At 44.0% G+C, this 21,796-nt stretch overlaps 1 protein-coding gene across 1 annotated transcript in view; it reads right to left on the bottom strand.

Moving 5' to 3' along the window:
- PLCE1 (phospholipase C epsilon 1) overlaps positions 1-21,796 on the bottom strand; it is a 275,357-nt gene that overhangs the window by 164,498 nt on the left and 89,063 nt on the right. The window lies entirely within an intron of this gene.

The following is a 21,796-nucleotide window of genomic DNA, read 5'->3' as shown; positions in this document are numbered from 1 at the left end:
GAGACAACTACCATGTGGAGAAGCCAGAGCTGGCTTGCTGGAGGATGAGAGACCATGGCCCAGTCACTCCTGTCACCTTTGCCAACAGCCTGCCAACAGGCAGACGCATAGTGAGTCCATCCTAGATCCTAGATCATCCAGGGGCTAGTCTACCTGCCATCATAGATATATGAGAGAGTCTAGCAAAGATCAGTTCATCCAGACGAGGAGAACCACCCAGCCAATTCACAGAAACATGAGCTAAATAAATGATTGTTGTAAAGGTCACTATGTTTGGGGAGTGCCTTGTTACACAGCAAAAGTTAACTTACATAATGATGATATGTTGGGCACAATAATGAGTATTTCCTTGCATGAGATTTGAATCCACACACTAGCCCTATGAGACTGATTCATTTCGCAGATGGGGACAGTAAGCCTACAGAGGTGGAGGAACACAGTCAGCTTTACACAGCTGATAAGAGGCTGAGCCAGGGTGGAAATTGTGTTTGTTCAACTCTGTAGTCCGGCTTTACCCATTGCATTAAACATGGTCACACCCAAAGCCCCAACAGTGGGATTCAAGAAAACATCATTATTTGGCAAGAGTTTTAAGTGATGTTAACATTGCCATTGCTATTGTTTTTGTTCATGATAATTCCTTTCATGATCACCCTAAATTACTTTGGAAAACAGTCAAGTTATGACTAATGAATGATCAAATATGTTTCCTTTATATGGAGATTTATAGTTTTAAATTACAAGATAAAAAAATATAAACTTTATCTCACTTGATTAATGTGGTAATAGAAGGTGCTGAAAACTACAGACACTACTGCCCTATATGGGTCAACATCCTTTTTGAGATAAAATCAACACGTCACAACAAGGCATCTAACCTTGCTAAACAGATGTGTGTCCATCCATTCATTCAATAATTGACTTATATTTATTGAACGTATACATTGTGCCAAGCCCAGTGACTTGGGAATCCAGCAGAGAGCAAAAAGAGCTTTATTTTAGTGGGGGAAGGCAGACAATAAACAAGTAGACCAAATAAGTTAATTAAAAATTGCAGACTATTTTAAACAGTCAAGATATATTTCGGATATGGACTCTACAGGACTTGCTGAAGTCATTGGGAATGAGGAAAGGAAAGGAGTCAAGGTTTTTATAGTTGACCATTGTGGAGTTCTTAGAAATTATAAGATTTATACATATTTTTTAGATTCCACATATAAGTGATAACATACAGTATTTGTCTTTCTCTGTATGCATAGGGAATATAGCCAATATTTTGTAAAAACTTTAAATAGGGTACAACCTATAAAAATATTGAATCACTATGTTGTACACTTGAAACTAATATAAATATTGTAAATCAACTATACTTCAATAAAAAAAGATTTATATAGAGAGCTATAGATCAATGTTGCAAACAGTGCCCCTCATAGCACTTATGTTTAACCACCACTGTGAACTGTGAGTGGATCCTCTCCCTCGAATTATACTACTCCCATTATGGCAGGTGCTGTGTTTGAGCAGAATGACCTTGATATTATGATGTTACTTGCAGACAAGCAAGCGATGCTTAGACAACACTCAAGAAAACATTTGAAGTTCCTTGTGACTCAAGAACCCAGCACTGGGACATGGAGTTCAAACCCAAAACATAATAAAACAAACATCCAAGGCTGAAGAGAGCTGGGTAATTCAGAAGGAGTGCACTGAAAGGCATGAAGTAGCCAGACACACTGTGTCCACAGCACTCACCCAGGAGGAAAGCTCCTTCCTCTATACAGCCAGAAAGGGCTTTGTCTTTACTTGACTTCTACTGGGGTCAAAGGGATACTTGACAAGGGGAGTCAATTTTGTACTCGTTCTGTTTCAAAAGCTATCTTTCTAGGGCCAGAGCTATGGAAAATCATGATGTTCCAAAATCTGATGGCATATCTTCTGAAATCTTTCAGCAAGAAGGAGGCTTGTTACTTCGGTGTCCATTGACTCAATAATAATACTTGTAATCACTGCAACATTTACTGAGTGCTTAAAATGAAGCAGGCACTGAGCACTGAGATATGATTTCACTGAAACTCCAGAAGAGCTCTAGGAAGAGATCCCACTATTACCACCACATAAAAATAAGGAACTAATGTGCACACACCTGGGACTCTGCATCAGGACCCTCCATCTCTCAGCCAATGCTGCTAACCACCAAACCAAACAGAGAATCCTATACTACAATTGTCAAAGAAACCACTTCTGAGAGAGGGGTAATTGTAGCAGTGATCCTGCCACCTCTCTTTATTGTTTGTCTCCTCCCTCTAGAATGTCAGCTTCATATGGACTTTATTTCCTTTTTCATTGCTCTATCTCCAGGGTCTAGAAGTGTTTGGCATTATAGCTTCTCAATAAATAGTTCTTAATTGAATTAATGAATGTCTTATAGATCTTCCCCAAGAAATTGGCTAGAATTCTCTAGTTTTTGGGTCATGACTTTATTGGACTCATCTGAACCACAGGTGGCATTGCATTGTCACCTGTATTTGCTGAACACCAGATACAGAGGTCACATGAAATGGCACCAGTTCTTTACAAAACACTCAGAATAGCTGTAGCCAGATGAGGATCTGACTGCTACTAACCAAACATGATCTGTTCTGAGAAATTTACCAATAGTTTAATACTATTCCCTTATCATTTGCTGTTTGGCTTAGAGTTGAGCGTGTTTAATTAGATCTAGTCTCCATCCTGATTTTTCATGAAAACGATTTCATGAAATATGTACTTTGTGCCAAATTGGAAGGATAATGGGGCTTAAAAAAAACAAGATAGGGATTCGCATATTGACTTTCCTAACTCAGGTTAATTCAACAAATGTTGAGTTGTAGTTACAGAGACTATGGCAGATGCTTGAGAACAATGATTTTAAAAAAAAGACAAACTCTGTCCTGTGACTGAAACCCACCCCTCTCTCATAGGTTTCTTATCTTTAACATGAAGGGGTCAACTAACATTATCCCTACATCCCTCTTAGTGTTACTGTTTGATGACCAATACTTCTCAGCTTTCTTAAATGGGGAGGTGGAGGATATTAATTAACCTTAATTTTAATGATAATTTTGATCATAATTATTCTTGAATTTGGTGTATAGTTAGGGTCTCCAGTTTCCTTCTTACTTATCCGTGTTCTCCTTTAATATCAGTTGTCCTTTCTCACTAGTGACTATATATCTACTTCTAATAGCTCTCTTATCCTCCCCATAATGTGATTCTTAAAGTAGTCTGAGCTGGAAAAACAAATAATCATATCTATTTGAACTGTGTTAACTGAGAGTTAATAGGATGGGTAGGAACACAGGAGCCTCCCACATGGAATCAAGTGTGAGAGCTGTGGTTTGCAAACCCCTTTAACTGGTCTCATGGGCCCCTTTTCTAACTTCTGGAATCCAGGAGCAGTGTTCTAGATGGTTGTTTGATTTCCATCAAACAACTTCCATGCTGGAAGTTTGATTTCTGATGGATGTGTGTGTCTAAACAAAATACAATGGTGTAAGAACTGCCAACTTTCCTAAAGCGTCAACAAGAACAGTGAGGCTGCCGTGGGGTGGCGGGTGGTAGCTGAGGCAGCTTGGAGACCCGCGTGGTAGGTAGGGATGGGGAGGAAGATTTTGGTAGCAAGCTGTTGCTTCCTTTGCTCTTGACTCTACATTCTATTCAAGTGTCTATGCGGAGAATTCCATTCTACTGAGAATATTCAGACCATGCACGAGACGCTGACCAAAGACAGCTACAGAGAGCCAAAAATAAAAGCTTTGCTAATGCCAGGCCAACGAGCCCGAGCTATGCCACCGGATTCTGCAGGACGTTAAGTTGAAACTTTATCACTGCAGAAAACATTTAAGAAGGAATGTGAGGGGATGTCCCTCACAGTTGATAATCTGGGAAGTTAGCGGCTGGAAATACCCTTCCACATAACTTCTTCCAGGCCACATTTACCCTTGCGTTCAGATTTTGCCTCCTTCGTGCAGTCTTCTCCCAGCTCTAGCAAGAACTAAGCAGCATCTTTTCTGTGCTCCAATGGCCCCCATGCAAAACTCTATAGTGGCACTTTCTGTGGAGTGTGGAAGTCACTGCTTGCTCCCCTTCCAGGCTGTCAGTTCCCCGGGGGGGCAGGGGCATGTCTTTCCCCCCCAACCCCGGTACAATTTATTTATTTACTTTTACTAATTTTTGGCTGCTTTACAATGTTGTGTTAGCTTCCATTGCACAACAAAATGAATCAGCCATACACACACAGATATCCCCTCCCTGTCATGTCTTGTTCAACATCTTGTCCCCAGCAGGGAGCACACAGCTTAGCACACTGCAGGCAGTGAAGGGAGGGGGCAGTGGAGAAAGAACTGAAGTCTTAGAGCCCAGTGCTCTAAGTGTGGTCCCCAGACTAACAGTAGCAGCATCACCTGGGAACTTGTTAGAAATGCATATTCTTGGGCCCCACCTCAGACCTACTAAATCAGAAACTCTGGGGTTGGGGCCCAGATATCTGTGCTGTCATGAGCCCTCCAGGTGATCTTGATTCCTGCTGAAGTTTGAGAACCTGAGATTTTACAAGACCATGTTACCTCTCATCTCTGACTGCACTTCTCATATTATCCATCCCATAAACACGCATGTCTATGTTATCTTCCTTCTAGAATGGGAGCTCCTGAGGGCAGGGGTGAAGTCCTATCGTCTCTATATTCCCCAAAGCCCCTAGCTCAGAGTCCAGCACAGGGCCAACTCAACAAATGCTAGTTGAATGAAGGGGCATCTCTTGCAGAAATTCCCTCTGGCTGTGAATGTAACAGGCCTTTCTGAAATGATGCTTCTGGGTTAATATTTCCAAAGATGAATCATGTCTGATATACTAATTCTAATGGGAATTACCATACAGATGAATCATATTCGTAATGAGAAAACCTGGCTGCCAAGGAAGCCTCTTGAAAAAAAAATCAAATCAGGACAAATGGATTATGTTGGGAGGCTTGTGATGTCGGGCTGTGAATTAGGCCGACAGAAGGGATTTAATGGCCTGAACTACCAGGCTCCCTGCAGCTCTAAGGAGCAATGGGTCAGTTAATGAATCACATGGGGACAAAGCCCCTGCAAGACAAAAACAAACTTCCACAAATCCTGTAGACTGTGGTGCCCTGGCTCAGAGGCTCAGGGGCAGTGCTCTTACTAAGCTGTGCACGTGGGAAGCTGTGAGGGAAAGAAAGTTCCTGGAGTCCTGTGGCCCCAGGCTGCTGTGTTCACAGCAGGTGGAGGAGACCAAGGCCAACCTGTATGGCCAGGTTGTTTGATCCTGGGTGGCAAATGGATCCCTACTCACCTCGTCCAAGCTTCTATCTTCCCCTCCTCCGCCCAACTGAAAAGGATCAGTGTTGCCATCTGTCTTGATGGCTCCCAGAGGCCCCTTTCTGCCTGGGTCATTGCTTCTGGACCAAACAATACTACATTTCCTTCCTCTACTCTTTGCCTGAAGACTGCCTGAGGCTGACCTCCTGGAACATTCTGGTCTGACCACCAAAGGTGGGAGAGCAGAGCAGACGCCTTAGGGTGGAGAGGAAAGAGCCTGGTCTTTGCATCACACTGATCCTGTTGGACTCCTAGCGCCACCATCTAGTGGCAGTGGGAAAGCAACTCGTGTTTCTTTAATGGAGGTTATCACATGGTTGTTATAAACCAGGATTAAATGAGAAAAGATAGCTGTGGGTTCTCCAACTACACAGCCCTTGAGTATCCAAGTGGTCATAACAGCATACATGCCTGAATCTTTAGAGGTCCAAGGACACGCCTGCTTGCCTGCAAGACCTGAGACAACTTCCTACCCTCAAAAGGTATCACCCCTCCTAGTTATTCACTGGTGGTCCCAAGGTTGTGGAGCCTCTTCTGTGCTCAGATGTAAGTTTGCCCAGCCTCCCGCATGTGAACTCATGTGCAGATGTCCGTGTGTTTTCTAGTCCACAGCTCCATGAACAGCCAGACTCTGAACTCAGTTTTGGGCTAGTGCACCCACTACGCTATAAGTGCAAAGCCTTATCACAGCGCTTATTCACACAGGTGGCATTCAATAAGTGGGAGCTTATTAATCCTTCTGGTTAATATGAGAGTTATAGCATGAGTCCTCTCTCACCTCAGGTTTCTTCCTTCCTCTCACTTCTCTGCTCTCTTCTTTCTCTCCAGGTTGCTCCTGGAGGTGTTTTCTCCAACTTTCTCTGGGTCCCCATGGCTTCTTCACTCAAATTTTTTATTCTTCCCCATGTTCATGTCTCCCACTTTGCTTTTTTACACTTTGTTTCTTCTTATTATTCTTATTACTCCTATTCCATTTTTCCTTACTCTGTCCTGATCTTCCCATCTTCCTCACTCGCTCTCCTTGTCTTCCCTTTATCTCCATGGCTCACCTCTCTCCTCCACCCCCATTTTTTTCACACCCCCTTTTGATCTGGATCCTTTGAGCTTCAGTTCCGTGGGCAAAGGAAGAAGGTGGGAATAAAGGAGGAGTATTGACTAGGAGGATCTGCAAACTGAGACCATCCTCTAATTGTGAGTGGACAGGTGTTTGTCATTATTGAATGCACAGTGTTTCTTCTACCAGAAAACTGCAGTGCTTTAATTCTTGAAAGTCCCTTCTTTGATGGGAGTTAAGTAAATGGTCAATGGAGAGGAGCTACGGACATTCCTCCCCCACATCCCCAAAAAACAGGAACGCAGTAGTTGAGAAAACACTGGACCCACCCTCAGCAACAGGACCCAATGTAAGCTGGCCTTGCTTAGTTGAGCTGGCTGCAGGCATGATGACACCCACTTCAGAGCCTCATGCTATCAAGAAGACTGGACAGCTGTTTAGAACAAGCAGTACAGACTCTCAGCTTTCATCCGAGGGTAGAATCAGGCTTAACAGCCAGTTAGTGAACATACGTCAGGCAGAGCAAATGGACTAGGTAGCAATGGGTGGATAGAGACCACCAGGTCTCCAGGAGCTGGAGTCGCCACGAGCTCAGTCAGGTCACGAGGCAGCCTCGGGAGGGCCTCAGGCAGGGGCGCTCACCCAGGGGAATCCTCTGAGAAGCTTGGACTGGCATCCAGTGCAGACACGGACAAAGTCTCTGGCTACACTTTAATTTCTGAAGGGGAAGAAATCTATGCCTACGAATATCTTCCTTGTTTGGACACCATTCATTCATTCACTCAACTAATATTAACTAAATGTGTACTTTGTGCCAAATAGCATGCCAGAAGCTGGAGACAAAATGATGAATGAAACTGTTTTTGTCCTCAAGAAAGTTACAAGTATCAGGGGAGGTAGGCCAGAATGTGGGCAATTCTATTACAGCATGTGATTCTGCAATAGTGTGAATACAAGGTGCTTCAGGAACACAGAGGAAGGTCAAAGAAGGTCACAGAAGGTTTCTCCTAGAAGGTAACATCTAGACACAACCTAAAGATAATAAGACTGCGCCAGGCAAAGGTGAGGCTAGAGTAAGATACGAGAGAGGAAAATGTTCTAAACAGAGGGAGTAGCATGTGCAAAGTGGCTCCTATGGCTGGAGCTAAGAGAGTAGGCAACGAGACTGGGGAGATAAGCAGGGTCCTTCTGAGTCTTTACAAGTGGTTGCAATTCTAGCCCAGAACTATTTCCTCTCACAAATATTTTCTAAGCTAACTACCATGGAAGTACCTTCAATAGAAAAAAAAAAAGGTTTACATCTAGAGGGTTATATCTCCTATGCCTGGGGACATCCAACACCCCTTTAGGGGTATCATGCTAAATACTAAGGATGCAACAACAAACATGACCCAATCTCAGCTCTTAAGTCACCAAAGGGATAGAGATGATCACTTTCAAGATTTCTTTTTTAAAAAAAATTTATTTATTTATTTTTGGCTGCGTTAGGTCTTCGTTGCTGGGCGCGGGCTTTCTCTAGTTGTGGTGCCTGGGCTTCTCATTGCGGTGGCTTCTCTTTTTGCACAGCACGGGCTCTAGGCGCGTGGGCTTCAGTAGTTGTGGCACAGGGGCTCAGCAGTTATGGCGCACGGGTTTAGTTGCTCCGCAGCATGTGGGATCTTCCTGGACCAGGGCTCGAACCCACGTCCCCTGCATTGGCAGGCGGATTCTTAACCACCGTGCCACCAGGGAAGCCCCTAAGATTTCTTATAATGTGGTGGTTTCCTTGTTATTAATAAAAACCAAAAGGAAGGGATGAAGTGCCCAACATACATGCCAACATGGACTAGGAGAGACCATGGATGGACTTCATACCCACAGTGTAACAGTGACAGAGGCATCCCTCTGGGTGGGTGGCAGGTTAAGACTTTTCCTGTCTAGTTGGAAGTGTGGAGACAGAGATGGGAAGGCTCTGAAGGAACTGTCGCCTTCCTCTCTACCTTTGGAAGATAGCAGTGGAAAGGTAAGTCTTCAAGAAGGTTCCAAAATATTGGGAACTACAAAAAAGTAAACAGGTGATGGCATTAGAATTGTACTCAAGTTCGTGGGAAGAGTCAGGGACACTGTCTATCCCCAGACAGAGAACTTCTGTCCTGTTACAGAGGCTCTCAGCTACTTGCACATCTGAGCACATATGTTCAGCAGTAAGATTATACAGAGAAACTGAAGGTCAAAGACAACAGTTCAGGGACTTCCCTGGTGGTCCAGTGGGTAAGACTCCATGCTCCCAATGCAGGGTGTCTGGGTTTGATCCCTGGTCAGGGAACTAGATACTGCACGCTGCAACTAAAAGAGCCCGCATGCTGCAACGAAGATCCTGAGTGCCACAACGAAGACCGGGCGCAGCCAAATAAATAAATAAACATTAAAAAAAAAAAAAAAGACAACATTTCAGAGGGCTCAAGAGTGTGGGAAAGTCGTCACCTCCCACCTCACTTGTGCCTACCCTGTAGCCATATAAAAAAGCTATGGTTATCCTGGGCTGCATTCCAAAGAAGTCCATGGATATCATTAAAAAAAGAAAAAAAGAGGAAAAACCCTAAAGTTGATCAAAACTGAGGGTTACAGTCATATTAAAGAAAAAAAGGCTTCTAATTTACATTCCAAAAATAAGGCATTTTGGCCCTTACATTTTGTCATTTAAAAAGCCTGTTCTGTTGTCTCTACTGAGCTTAAGGCTTTTCTTGGCTATCAAAACAAAGAGGTCTTTTGTTGACAGAAACAGGCGACAGTGTTTTGGTAAAAAGATTATATATAGAATAATGGTATGAAGCTCTATTGTGTGAAAAGTAGACTTAAGAGCTCTCCCTGTCTCCAGAGTCTCTGGGTTTCTGGGTTTCTTGCAACAATCTTAAATACTAGTGTCCTTCACTTTGAGGGAACCCTAAACAACTGGACGCAGTCATGGTTTTCTAAGACTTTATAAAGGACACTACGCAGATGCGACTACATGTAACGAAAGACAAAGTCAAAAAACAGTATACAGCTGCGGCCAACCCCCCTGGGATCAACCACCTGTGGGTGTCCCAAGATTTTCTCTCCTCTGTACCCTTCATGATTACAGTGGTCCATGGTATGTTGTGCTGGATACAGTTGGAACTCACGAAATACTTCTTGAATTGATTTCAGCCGGCTCTTGGTATCTGTATTTACTGGACATTACCAGTATATCAAGGAAGGGGCAAAGATGATGCAGCCAGCATTTGGCATGAGTCCATGCCTGGGGGTGGGTTAGAGGGGAGGGTGGGACTACGGAGGCTCACTTCCAGCAGAGCAGGTAGGAGCTGACGGAATGTGAATCGAAAATGTGACTGTAGTGCTGAGTCGAAGAAGGGCCCTTTGGTGGGGCCACACTCCATGTAAAGCCTAGACATTTCTGCAGCTTCTTCAGACATCCGATTTCAAGATCAAATCAGGCTTCAGCTGGAGGTTTCTATGATCCATGGCCCACGAGTCAGACCGCCTTTTGTTCATTGAGAAGCTCATTCCCTGTGTTCTTTCTTCTTTCAAAATCTTGTGCCCTCACTACAAGAATCCCAACCGTGCTCAGCCATCTACTTTATGTCTGTGAAAGAGAGAGGAAGGGAGTTCTCTCTGTTGTGCTCACGATGGGAGGAGAAGGACCACATACGGGGACCCGGCACGGGGCCTCAGTGATGAGCAGACCACAGAGGACTCTCTCAATGCTTCCTTGTTTGTGATCCGGTAGTGACCATGATGTGCTAGAAAACAGCAGGCAGAGGCACTGGGGTTGAAGAGGAAACAGATTCTCGAAAACAGGCTCTAGAAAGTCAGGGCTGCAGGGATGATGTCAGAAGCTCTTTCTTTTCTTTTGATGCCCTCCCTCCAAATTGCTCCTTGTCAGCTCTTCACCTTGCAGCCATGGAGAAGCTAAGGCAATCTCTTTTAGGACGTGGAATATATTCTGTGTTAGGAAGGAGGGCGTGGCTGTCCCTGGCTGGGTTAACTCTGGTTTGCATCCGTCCCCTCCAACAGGTTCCAGCATCTGCTTTTCCACGTTCTGCCCTGTACACACTCCTAAGAATTCTTAAGACAGACTTGGCAACCTTTTCCTACCAAAGCCACGGATCCTTTCCCCACATCGAAAATCAATCAAAGACCACACACAAAGTTAAAAGGGAATCATAGTATTTTTAGACGTAAGACATAGAAAATAAGAAAAGCCAAGAGTGGTATGCAGAACACGTATAGCTGAAGATAAATGTGATCTACATTGTGAACAGTTAAGAAAATTGGGGTGTGTGTGTGTGTAGGGGAGGAATTTGGCAAGAAGAGAATCAGAGAGAGATAAAATTTTGAAGCTTGAGATGTAGAGAGGAAGGCAGGGGCAGGAGGAAAAGAAGCACGATGGTGTGTCTGAGGTGAGCATGCTCTGGAGACACCTGTGGTTCACCCTGGTTTTGGATAACAGAACAATTATCACCCTTCATCCCTACTCTGTGAAGTGCTGACTGATTAATCAATGACTCACCTCTGCTTCATCGAGTGTCTCTCGCATGATCAGGGATAGTTGGGAAAGCAGGGCAGGTAATTGGGAAAGTTAATTAATAGGACAAGACAGGGCTTCCCTGGTGGCGCAGTGGTTGAGACTCTGCCTGCCAATGCAGGGGACACGGGTTCGAGCCCTGGTCTGGGAAGATCCCACATGCTGCAGAGCGGCTGGGCCCGTGAGCCACAATTACTGAGCCTGCGCGTCTGGCGCCTGTGCTCTGCAACAGGAGAGGCCGCGACAGTGAGGGGCCCGCGCACCATGATGAAGAGTGGCCCCCGCTCGCCGCCACTAGAGAAAGCCCGCGCACAGAAACGAAGACCCAACACAGCCATAAATAAATAAATAAACAAATAGGACAAGACAGGAGATAATAAGTGAGAAGAGAGAGGTTCAGGCACCTGGGAACAGGCTGATTTCACTGGGATGTGAGCGGCCACTGCTTGCCCAGTATCATGCAAGGGCAAAAACTTAGACAGGGCGTAGCAGAATTAACCTATTGTGAGGTCTGAGGATTAAGAAATAAGGAAAGAACAGCTGCACTGTGATTATCTTGATTACCTGGGGTGATGTGGAGATTATCATACTAGCAAAGCTACCTATGAGTGAGGTGCTACAAGGCTTGGTATAAAAATCCAAGCATGACAGAAGTCAGACCAGGGAGAGATCACGGAAAAACCTTCATGAAGGAACTAAGCCCCAAGACGCACAGAGTTGGGCTAGGAAGGCAGGAGGAATGTGTTCATGGGCATGAAAAGCTGCTGGCTCTGCAGTGCAGATGTGGATTGAAGATCAGACTGTGGGCCTGAGGGTCTGGATGTCTTTCCCTCCTCTGCCCCTGTTGGCCACATCACTGTCAGCCCCCATGTGCCCCAGTGGGAAGGGAGAGAAAGGCTGGGAAACCCAACTTGCTCCTACTTTGCAGAGAGTGAGGGGGTCAAGAGAGAACAGGCTTTTCCTTCCCCTTCAGAGAGTTTGCCTCTTCATCCAGGAGGCTTGATGCCAAATGTCCTGAACATTCTAGGCTTGAGGAGTCCCCTTGGGCTGGGACTTTGCTAACACAGCAAAGAATCTACGGTTCTAAGGCAGGTCCTATGGAGGCCTTCAGTTCCCCCAGGTCACTGTGACTCCTTTTTTGGTGGCTGCTCCCCAGTGGCTATCAGAGGGCCAGGTGGGCTGGCAGGTCCTGTGGTGTGCCCACCACATACCCAATGAGATGCAAGGGACAAGGTGGTGCTCAGACATTACACCCAGAGCTGCTTTTAAGTAGACCCAGAGAGACACCAATTCAGACACACTCATACCTGTGCACTGAGAAGACTCGACATGGCCTTACTTTGACTCAATGATCTTCAGTGGTGCCCACCCCATGGTATTGTGATGCCTTAGCACGGTCATGAGAGCTCCTCAATAACCTCTCCCTGTCCATCCTTTTAGCATCATCCTCCATTATTATTACCCTACCTGAACCCACTGTTCCTGCTTATTATCCATCCCCTCAGCACACCCAAGCCCTCCACCCTAACATCACCTTGGATACCTTTACCTTCACATTCCTATCAGAACCCTACCCAGTCTTAATGCCACTACTTAGAAATAACTGTATGACCTTGGGACAGTTACCTTCTCTGCACCTCAGTTTCACTGTGGGAAAATGGGGATATTGTGTGGTGATTCATCATATATGTATGTAAAGCACGGAGAGCAATGCCTGGGACTCAGCGAGTTCTGTGCAAGTTCCGGTCTTTTTCTCACCCACTGGACGTCCCAGGACATCTGCATGGCTTCTGACCCATCTTCCCCCCTGAATGCTCAGGGTGCTACCTGGAATACAGGTGAGAACTAAATGCATCCAAGCAGGGTCTATTTTATTTTGCTCTCAGTTACTGTCCCCATTTTAAGCTCTGTCTATTTTGAAAGGAATGGGTAGACAGCAGAGTTTCTTCTCTGCTGTTCCTAACTCACTTAGTCAGCGTTAAGTCCTCCTAGCGAAGTATAGCTGTGGCTTTTAAATTTTTTTAAGTAGCAGCTTTATTGAGATATAATTCACCCATTTGAAGTGTACCGTCAATGGTTTTTGGTATTTTCACAGAGTTGTGCAGTCATCACCACTCTCTAATTTTAGAACATTTTCATTACCCTAAAGAGAAGCCCCACACCCATTAACAGTCACTCCCCATTTTCCCCCCAACCTCCCCAGGCCTAGGCAACCACTACCTACTTTCTATCTCTATAGATTAGCCTATTCTGGGCATTTCATATAATCCCCTGGTTTTTTAAGGGGGCCAAACTCTTCTTTCACGCGTCATTAATCTATTTCCCCAAAATACCCAGCCATAGGACCAGGGCCATAGTAGGCATCCAATAAATGTTTTGTTGAATGAAAACCAAAAGCTGAATGAAAACCAAAACATGGGTTCCATGTAGTTAAACGTATTTTTTTCACATTTTATCTCTGGACCTTGTTGGTCCAAAGCAAGTTCGGAAAATAAATCAGGAGCAGTGGTGTTGTGTTTTTGTTTATCTAAGACATAGAAAAGCTTTGCTGAGTCTCCTCAAAGTGAAAACCAAAAGCTGAATGAAAACCAAAACATGGGTTCCATGTAGTTAAACGTATTTTTTTCACATTTTATCTCTGGACCTTGTTGGTCCAAAGCAAGTTCGGAAAATAAATCAGGAGCAGTGGTGTTGTGTTTTTGTTTATCTAAGACATAGAAAAGCTTTGCTGAGTCTCCTCAAAGTGAAATTCTAGTGCAGTGGTTCTCAAACCTGGCCGTACCTTAGTGTCACCTGAGAAACAAAAAGGCATGAGCCCTGCCTCTCCCCACCCCCTCAAAGTTCAGATTTATCAGTCTGGTGTGGGGCCCATCAGTATCTTTTAAATGTTCCCTGATTTTAAATTAAATATGATTCTATGAACAGCTAGAGTTGAGAACTCTTGTCCCAAGGGAAACAACCATTCTAAGCAAGGATAATTTGTTGAATTCCAGCCATGCCTAGAATGCTACACAGCCCAAGTTTTCAACCCTGCCTTCAGGGAAATGAATCTGAATCTTAAAGAAAGCAATAAGAAACAGAATGTTCATTTCACAAAAATTTTCTTTGGAGCTAACATTCCTGTTAGACTGAACCATATGAAATTGCTGATATTTGATTGTTTTGAGTTACAAAATGGAAATTTCATACTACTCAAACTAACTGAATGCATTTATTTCATGATATAGAAGGTACATATAATACTCAGTCTGAACCGTCGTCTCACAAATCCGTCTATGCACATTCCTTGTGCTTCGTATACTTTTTAAAAAGAACATTTCAAGTTTTATTAAATATATATTTCTAGTACAGGATGGAAAATAAATGAGCCATTAAGGAAGACAAAAGCAAGATAATTCACAAACAGATAAAACAAACACCAACTTTGTAGACAAACGTCACTTTTTGTCACACATTGTTTCTGGAAAGCACGTTTTTCCTAAAGCAAGTTATTTTCCCATAGGAAATATTTTATGATTAGGGATTGTGTTCCTGACTAGATATCATATAAATCAGAGATAAGATCAACAACAGGTCACGAAAGCAAAGCTGCAACAGCTATAAACCTTTAAAATAATAAATTTTTTATTCAAGTACCATAAAATGCCACAATTAAATTTTACCCATTGATTATTATACTGTCATCCTGAAAGGTAATTTGGCACTACCAATAAAATTCAAAAAGTGCATATTCTTTGAGCCTCTTCTAGTGATCTTTCCTATAGGAAAACTGGCCCTGTCTCGTCCCTACTTACAGGACCAAGTACAAAGGTCTCAGTCTAGACCTGACCCCGCACAGTCCCACTTCCAACTTGCTGGTGCCCTCAGGGCTCCCGCGCACTCCTCTACCTCCTCATTCACGGCTCTGCTCCTTCTGTGTGAGAGCTCTGTGCTGCGCCAGTTGGGAGGCCAGTACTAAACCAAGGAGCTGTAGTTCTTTGGTGCAGTCTCTAGTCAAGTCTATCTGCTTTCATTCCCGGCTAGGAAGTCAGTCTTCTACCTCCTTCCAGTGACCAGAACTGCTTGAATCTCAGTCCTCGTTGCTTGCCAGACTCCTTCCTTAATCCGTCTCTGCATGAAAGGGGCTGAAATCCCCTCCTGGAATCCCACCCTGTAGCTGGAAGAAATCCTGCTACCTATTGCCACAAACAAGTGTTTCATGAATGAATGAATGCCTGGATTTTTCCATCACTGCACAACTGAACAGCTACTGCTACGTCTTGGTGGGTCTCCCCGATCCAGGTGGCCCTTGGACTGCCAGCTGCTATCGCCTCCTTGTGAAAACTATGTGCTATGGAGGCAAGCTCGGCCCTTCTGGCTGTACCCAGCAGCTGTCTCCCTTTGGAAGGGTCTCCGGGACCCCTCCCTCTCTCTGTCCCTTCTTCCTGATCACACTGACCTGATGTTTTACAAGCTCCTGGCATAACTCTCTTACCCAAAACCCTCCAGATAAATCTCCAGACATTCTCTTTCCTGCCTCCTCACCTCTCTGGTCTCCCACGCACCGTAGAGGGTGGTGGGAATTTGGGAAAGTATCAGCACACGGTTCTAGAACAGTGGTTCTCAGCCATTCTGCCCCTAGAGGACGTTTGGCAAAATGTGAAGACATTTTTGGTTGTCACAATTGAGGACATGCTACTGGCACCTAATGGGTACAGGCCAATGATATGGTGACATGCTACACCCTAGAAGGCACAGGGCAGCTCTTACAGCAAAGAATTATGCAACCCCAAACTGGCTGAGGTTGAAAAATACTGTTCTAGAGAAATCAAAGAAACCTTCGGGGGCTTCCCTGGTGGCGCAGTGGTTAAGAATCCACCTGCCAATGCAGGGGACACAGGTTCGAGCCCTGGTCCGGGAAGATCCCACGTGCCACAGAGCAACTAAGCCCGTGTACCACAACTACCGAGCCTGCTCTCTAGAGCCCGTGCTCCACAACAAGAGAAGCCACTGCAATGAGAAGCCCGCGTACAGCAACGAAGAGTAGTCCCCACTCGCCACAACTAGAGAAAGCCCGCACACAGCAATGAAGACCCAACGCAGCCAAATAAATAAATAAATAAAATAAAGAAACAAAAAACACAAGCAGTATGTAAAAAAAAAAAAAAAAGATGATGCTTCTGTTTTCAGTTAAAAAAAAAAAGCCTTCCCTCCAATTATCAAAATTCATGCTGATTACAGAAAAATTAGAAAATAAAGAAAAGCAAAAGATCACACGTGATACCCCAGCGGTGTATATTTTTACAGTTGTGGCTGTATTAGATCCCACTTATTTTCTGCTTTTGCTGCATAACATGACAATCAAGCTTTTCTCTGTATTACTAAAAGACATTGCTTTCATTGTTCCCATGAACAAACCACAGTGTAATGAAACCTTCTCTTATTTGTGTAAATTTTAGTTGTTTCCAGTTTTCCACTATTATAAAAGCTGTTGTGATATTCACATTTATACATAACACTTTTTCTACATGGGTGGTTATTTCCTGGATGAATTTTAGAATGGGTCTATACTTATTACATAATTTCTGAAATGCAAACGGGTTTTGTCAAAGGATTCTATCTAATATCAAAAGTCACATGAAATGTTCCCCTGGATCCCGGCTCTATGCTGGTCTGAAAATATACTCCAAGCCTGCAACTTAAAGTGCCTCCATTTGAGAGCTTCCCTGGTGGCGCAGTGGTTGAGAGTCCGCCTGCTGATACAGGGGACACGGGTTCCTGCCCCAGTCCAGGAAGATCCCACATGCCGCGGAGCGGCTGGGCCCGTGAGCCATGGCCGCTGAGCCTGTGCATCGGAGCCTGTGCTCCGCAACGGGAGAGGCCACAACAGTGAGAGGCCCGTGTACCGAAAAAAAAAAAAAAAAAAAAGAGTGTCTCCATTTGAGGAACTTCAAAGGAGCCAGCAAAAAAAGAATCCATCCCAGAACTTTGAATAGAGTGCTGGAGTGGATCATGAGAACAAGAATGAAAGGTCTTGTGATTTTTGGCACAAAGAGACATAACTAATATGCTCTTAAGATGGAAGGATTTGCTGGTTACAGAGGCAAAATGATTTTACTTAGAATGTCTTTCTTATAAGCATAAGGCCATTTTCTATTTATTAAAGCAGCTTAGGTTAAAACTTTTATTTTTATTTATTTTTTGGTTGTATTTTCTCTTTATCTCAGGTATTTTGGCCTTTGGGAATGCAAAATTTTGAAAAACATCTTAACAGCTGTTGTTGGGATAAATTCAGAACATTTTGAAACAAGAATAGGTCAAAGATAAAAAATTTTTTTTCATAAAGGCCCAGTTTTCCTCAGTTTTAGCAGCTGATTAGAGTATGGCTACAGAGAAGTAGAAGTTAAACTCTCACTTTCTTCCTGATCCCAGATTTAAAGGAAAATCTACAAGTATATATAAAGCAAAGCAATATGTCTTTTTCTTTAAATTGGAGTATAGTTGACTTGCAATGTTGTACCAAAGCAATATGTCTTGATGTGTAAACTCAGTGATGGCAGGGAATGGTAAGAAGTTGGGAATCAGAGGACCTGTGTTTCTACTCCTCTATGCAACTAGGAAGCCCCTGGCTTTGTCACTGACATTTGAAGGGCTCAATTTCAAAAAAGGAAGCCTATCAAATATGAAACAGTATATGCGAAGTGCTTTTGGAGATACAGTGTACTTCTCTACATGCAATAACAGTATGAAGAGGGTTGTTATTGTGTATTCCCGTGTATTGTGTATTGTCCTTTATGATGTCAATGCAAGTATGGTCAAGGACAGGAAAGTCAGTGTTGATCAGGCGAGCTGTGGGACTGGAAAGAAGCAGGAAGATGTCTGGGGGGAGAATCAGTGGTTCAGAATCAGGTATCATGGCAGGAGTCAAATTCTCTTCCAAGTCACAGGTCTAGGAACCAGGATAATAGCAATGATGATGGGAGGCATAAAAACGACATACGTCAGCAGCAACTATGACCACTGATACCACCATCTGACAGTTTACCTCATTGTAGGCACTCTGCTAAGTGCTTTACTTGCATTATCTCAGTCAATCCCATTATCTTAGCCACCCAATAGGAGTAGTTATGGAAACATACACAAGACAGACGTTCAGAGTAATATAAAATCTTACAGCTGCAAAATGGCCAAGCAGAGATTTCAACCCCTGTCTTCTGACTCAGAGCCCAAAGGAAAGATCAGGCAAGAGTTAGGAGTTAAACAGGGAGCTCAGGGACAGCACAGAGGAGGCATGAACCTGTGAGCCAGGCTGAGGCTGAGGCTGAGGCCTCCCTGACTCTTCCTCCTGGGGAAACAGCAGGTAAAGCTCCTGGGTGCAGCTGAGCTCAGACCCTGCCTGGGGCAGAGTGGGGTGGGGACCAGGAGGTCTTACAAATGGACTGGCAGTGTTCCTCCAGTAACAGGGAACAGTTCTTGCTGCTGCATGTGACCTCTCTTCCCTGCCCTCCCCCATGACTGGGGTCAGGAATGGACTACGAGGCCAGCAGGCCTTGGCCTGTGCTATGAAGAGAAGCAATGGTGGAGCCTTGGTCCACAGACAAAATCTGCCACAGTGGGTTAGCCTCGCAGTCCATTCAGCCCAGAGCTCATCTCCAATAGTGAAATCAAGTGCAATGACTTATGAACTGTTTTTTGTTTTTTTTAAGATTTAATTTTATTTATTTTTGGCTGTGTTGGGTCTTCGTTGCTGCGTGCGGGCTTTCTCTAGTTGTGGTGAGCGGGGGCTACTCTTCGTTGCGGTGCACGGGCTTCTCATTGTGGTGGCTTCTCTTGTTGCGGAGCATGGGTTCTAGGTGTGTGGGCTTCAGTAGTTGTGGCACGCGGGCTCAGTAGTTGTGGCTTGCGGGCTCTAGAGCGCAGGCTCAGTAGTTGTGGCTCACGGGCTTAGTTGCTCCGTGGCATGTGGGATCTTCCCAGACCAGGGATGGAACCCATGTCCCCTGCATTGGCAGACGGATTCTTATCTACTGTGCCACCAGGGAAGTCCACAAAAAGTATTTTCAAGAGAAATCTCATGTAGAAGCCCAGAATTTATAAAAGATAAGAAGTAGAGCGATTCTGGTTTAAAGAGAGATGAAGGAAGCCCAGAATGGTCTCCTTTCACCCATCCCCAACCTAAACACTTTCATGGACATTGGGCCAAAAGCATGTTTGGACCCCTTGACACCAACAGGAATGACATGGACCGCAAATATTCTAACTTTCTTTAGAAATCCAGTAGCAATGCATTACCATGTAGTTTCCTAAAACCTTTTAAAAAATCTATTTTTCCATCTGCACCACAATTGTGGCTACAGAGTCCACTACTTCCTTGCCACTTTCGGAAGTACTTTTCTCTTGTCCCAGGCTCGCTCTGCTCTAACTTCAAGGGCTATCTTCTCTTCTTCTTAGTAGTTACACTAGGAAGTCTATGTATGATTTTAGAAACTTTGTTCACCTCCTCCTCCTCTTTCCAGACAGAACATTCCTAAGCTGTTTAGTCTGTTCTCACTGGAGGATTAAATGCAATAATATATGTAAAGCACCAAGCAAAAGAGGTAGCATAAAGGAGGGGTTCAGGAAGCATCATGCCTTTATCCCTCCTTTTCCATCTCCTTCATCACTTAAAAGGCTCTTCTCTAGTTTTGCCTTACACTGTAACCCTTTGCTCCTTTCTTAATCATAGTCATTGCTGTGCTCCAAATAAGGCTGGGCAAGATAACAATGACATCTTTACCTACACAACCAAATACTGATACCGCAAGACTGTCAGCATCAAGCCCAGCCTGCACCACGTGACCTGTCATCGCAGCCAGGAACACAGAGTTTACTCTTCTCTATGTAGCCTCCAAGTTCCCTGATAGGAAAATTGTAACAAAGAAACCCTGGCCTGAATGAGGGTCTATATTTTGTGTTGCATAACCGAGAGAGTGAGGGAGGGAGAGAGAAAAAGACAGATAGACAGAGACAGAGACAGAGAGAACCCACACAGGTGAGAAGTGAGGGATCAGGGAGGGTTTGATTATAGCCAAACAATGTTGGAAGAAGAATTAACTTTCCTTGCCGAAAGAGAGACATGAGGAGCAGGGAACAGGAGTTCTCAGAGGACGGGAACTGTTAGGAAGGGAGCTAGGGCTCACTTCCTGAACTTGTACATGGAGGTAAGGAAAATCAGGGGGAACTTCAAGACATTACTGGCAGGAGGATAAACTGACACAACTTTTCCAGAGGACCATTTATCAATATCCACGGTTGTAAGTGTATATACCCTAAGATTCAGCAACCACATTTTTAGGACTCTGAACTTGTAGAGATATTAACATTGCACAGATAGATGTACAGTGATGTTCATTCCAGCACTGTTCCTTTTCTAAGGAAGTGTTCATCAGCAGTGACCGATTAAATAAATTATGGTGTATCCATACAATGGAATAGTAGGTAATCGTGAAAAGGAGGGAGGTAGCAATATATGTACTAACATGAAAAAATCTCAAAAATACAATAGATGAAAAAGACAAGTTGTAATACGTATAATATGAGCCACTTTCAGTTTTAAAATTATATAACTATTCACATAAACATAAGAAAGCCACCTGGAAGGATACACATGGATTATCTCAAGTTTTTGGAGAGAAGGACAATTGTCACTTTTTACTTTAGGTATGTCTACATTGTTGGAATTTGTAATGAAAAATAAACAGGAGAGCTAGCTAGAGCACAGTGGTTATGTGCGTGGGCTGTGAAGCCATATTACCCAAGTTTGAACCCCAGCTCTGCCTTGTCCTAGAAGTGACAGGTAATTTAACCTCTCTGTGACTCAGTTTCCTCATCTGTAAAATGTCATTAATGATAGTACTCATAAGGCTGTTGTGCCAATTAAATGAATTAATACATATAAAGAGGTTAGAAAAGGCCTGGCATATAGTGAACACTCCATAAATTGTTGGCCTAAAAGAATACATTTTTTTGTCGTTTTTTAAATTACCAGAGGATAGAAGGGGAAAGGTGGGAAAAGATTAGTGCCAGATAATAAAAGGCCTCAAACATCAGGCTAAGGAATGAGAATTAATTTATTCAGTAGGAAATGAGGAGCCATTTATTCATTGAATAAATATTTATTGTGTGGGGCTTCCCTGGTGGCGCAGTCGTTGAGAATCTGCCTGCTAATGCAGGGGACACGGGTTCATGCCCTGGTCTGGGAAGATCCCACACGCCGCAGAGCAACTGGGCCCGTGAGCCACAACTACTGAGCCTGCGCGTCTGGAGCCTGTGCTCCGCAACAAGAGAGGCCGCGATAGTGAGAGGCCCGCGCACCGCGATGAAGAGTGGCCCCCGCTTGCCACAACTAGAGAAAGCCCTTGCACAGAAACGAAGACCCAACACAGCCAAAAACATAAATAAACAAATGTGGGGTTTAAAAAAAAAAAAGAAAAGAATTTAAAATTAATCAATACAATCATAAATAGCATGTAGGTCAAATAATAAAGCATAATTAAAATTAGAAAAATATTTAAAAAAATATTTATTGTGTGCCTTTTACGTGCTAGATACTGTTCCAGATGGTTGGGACACATCAGTGAATGAAACGAACAACGATATTTTAGAAAAGGTCTGATGTAATCAAGATTGGCCTTTTGGGTATGATAGTTACATGTCTTAAAAGTGTTTTGTGTGTGTTTGTGGGGGGAGGCGACCAGGAAGACTAGGGCTGTCAGTGAGAAGGCCAACACATTATTCGGGCAATGAAGGCCTGATGCACGAAAGGGACTCCAGGCCCGAAGCCTGGAAGAGGCATCCAA

Source organism: Grampus griseus (genome assembly GCF_964374135.1).
Source record: "Grampus griseus genome assembly, chromosome: 16".
Lineage (NCBI taxonomy): Eukaryota > Metazoa > Chordata > Mammalia > Artiodactyla > Delphinidae > Grampus > Grampus griseus.
The sequence above is the reverse complement of the archived record's forward strand: the minus strand, read 5'-3'. Positions and strand labels throughout refer to the sequence as shown.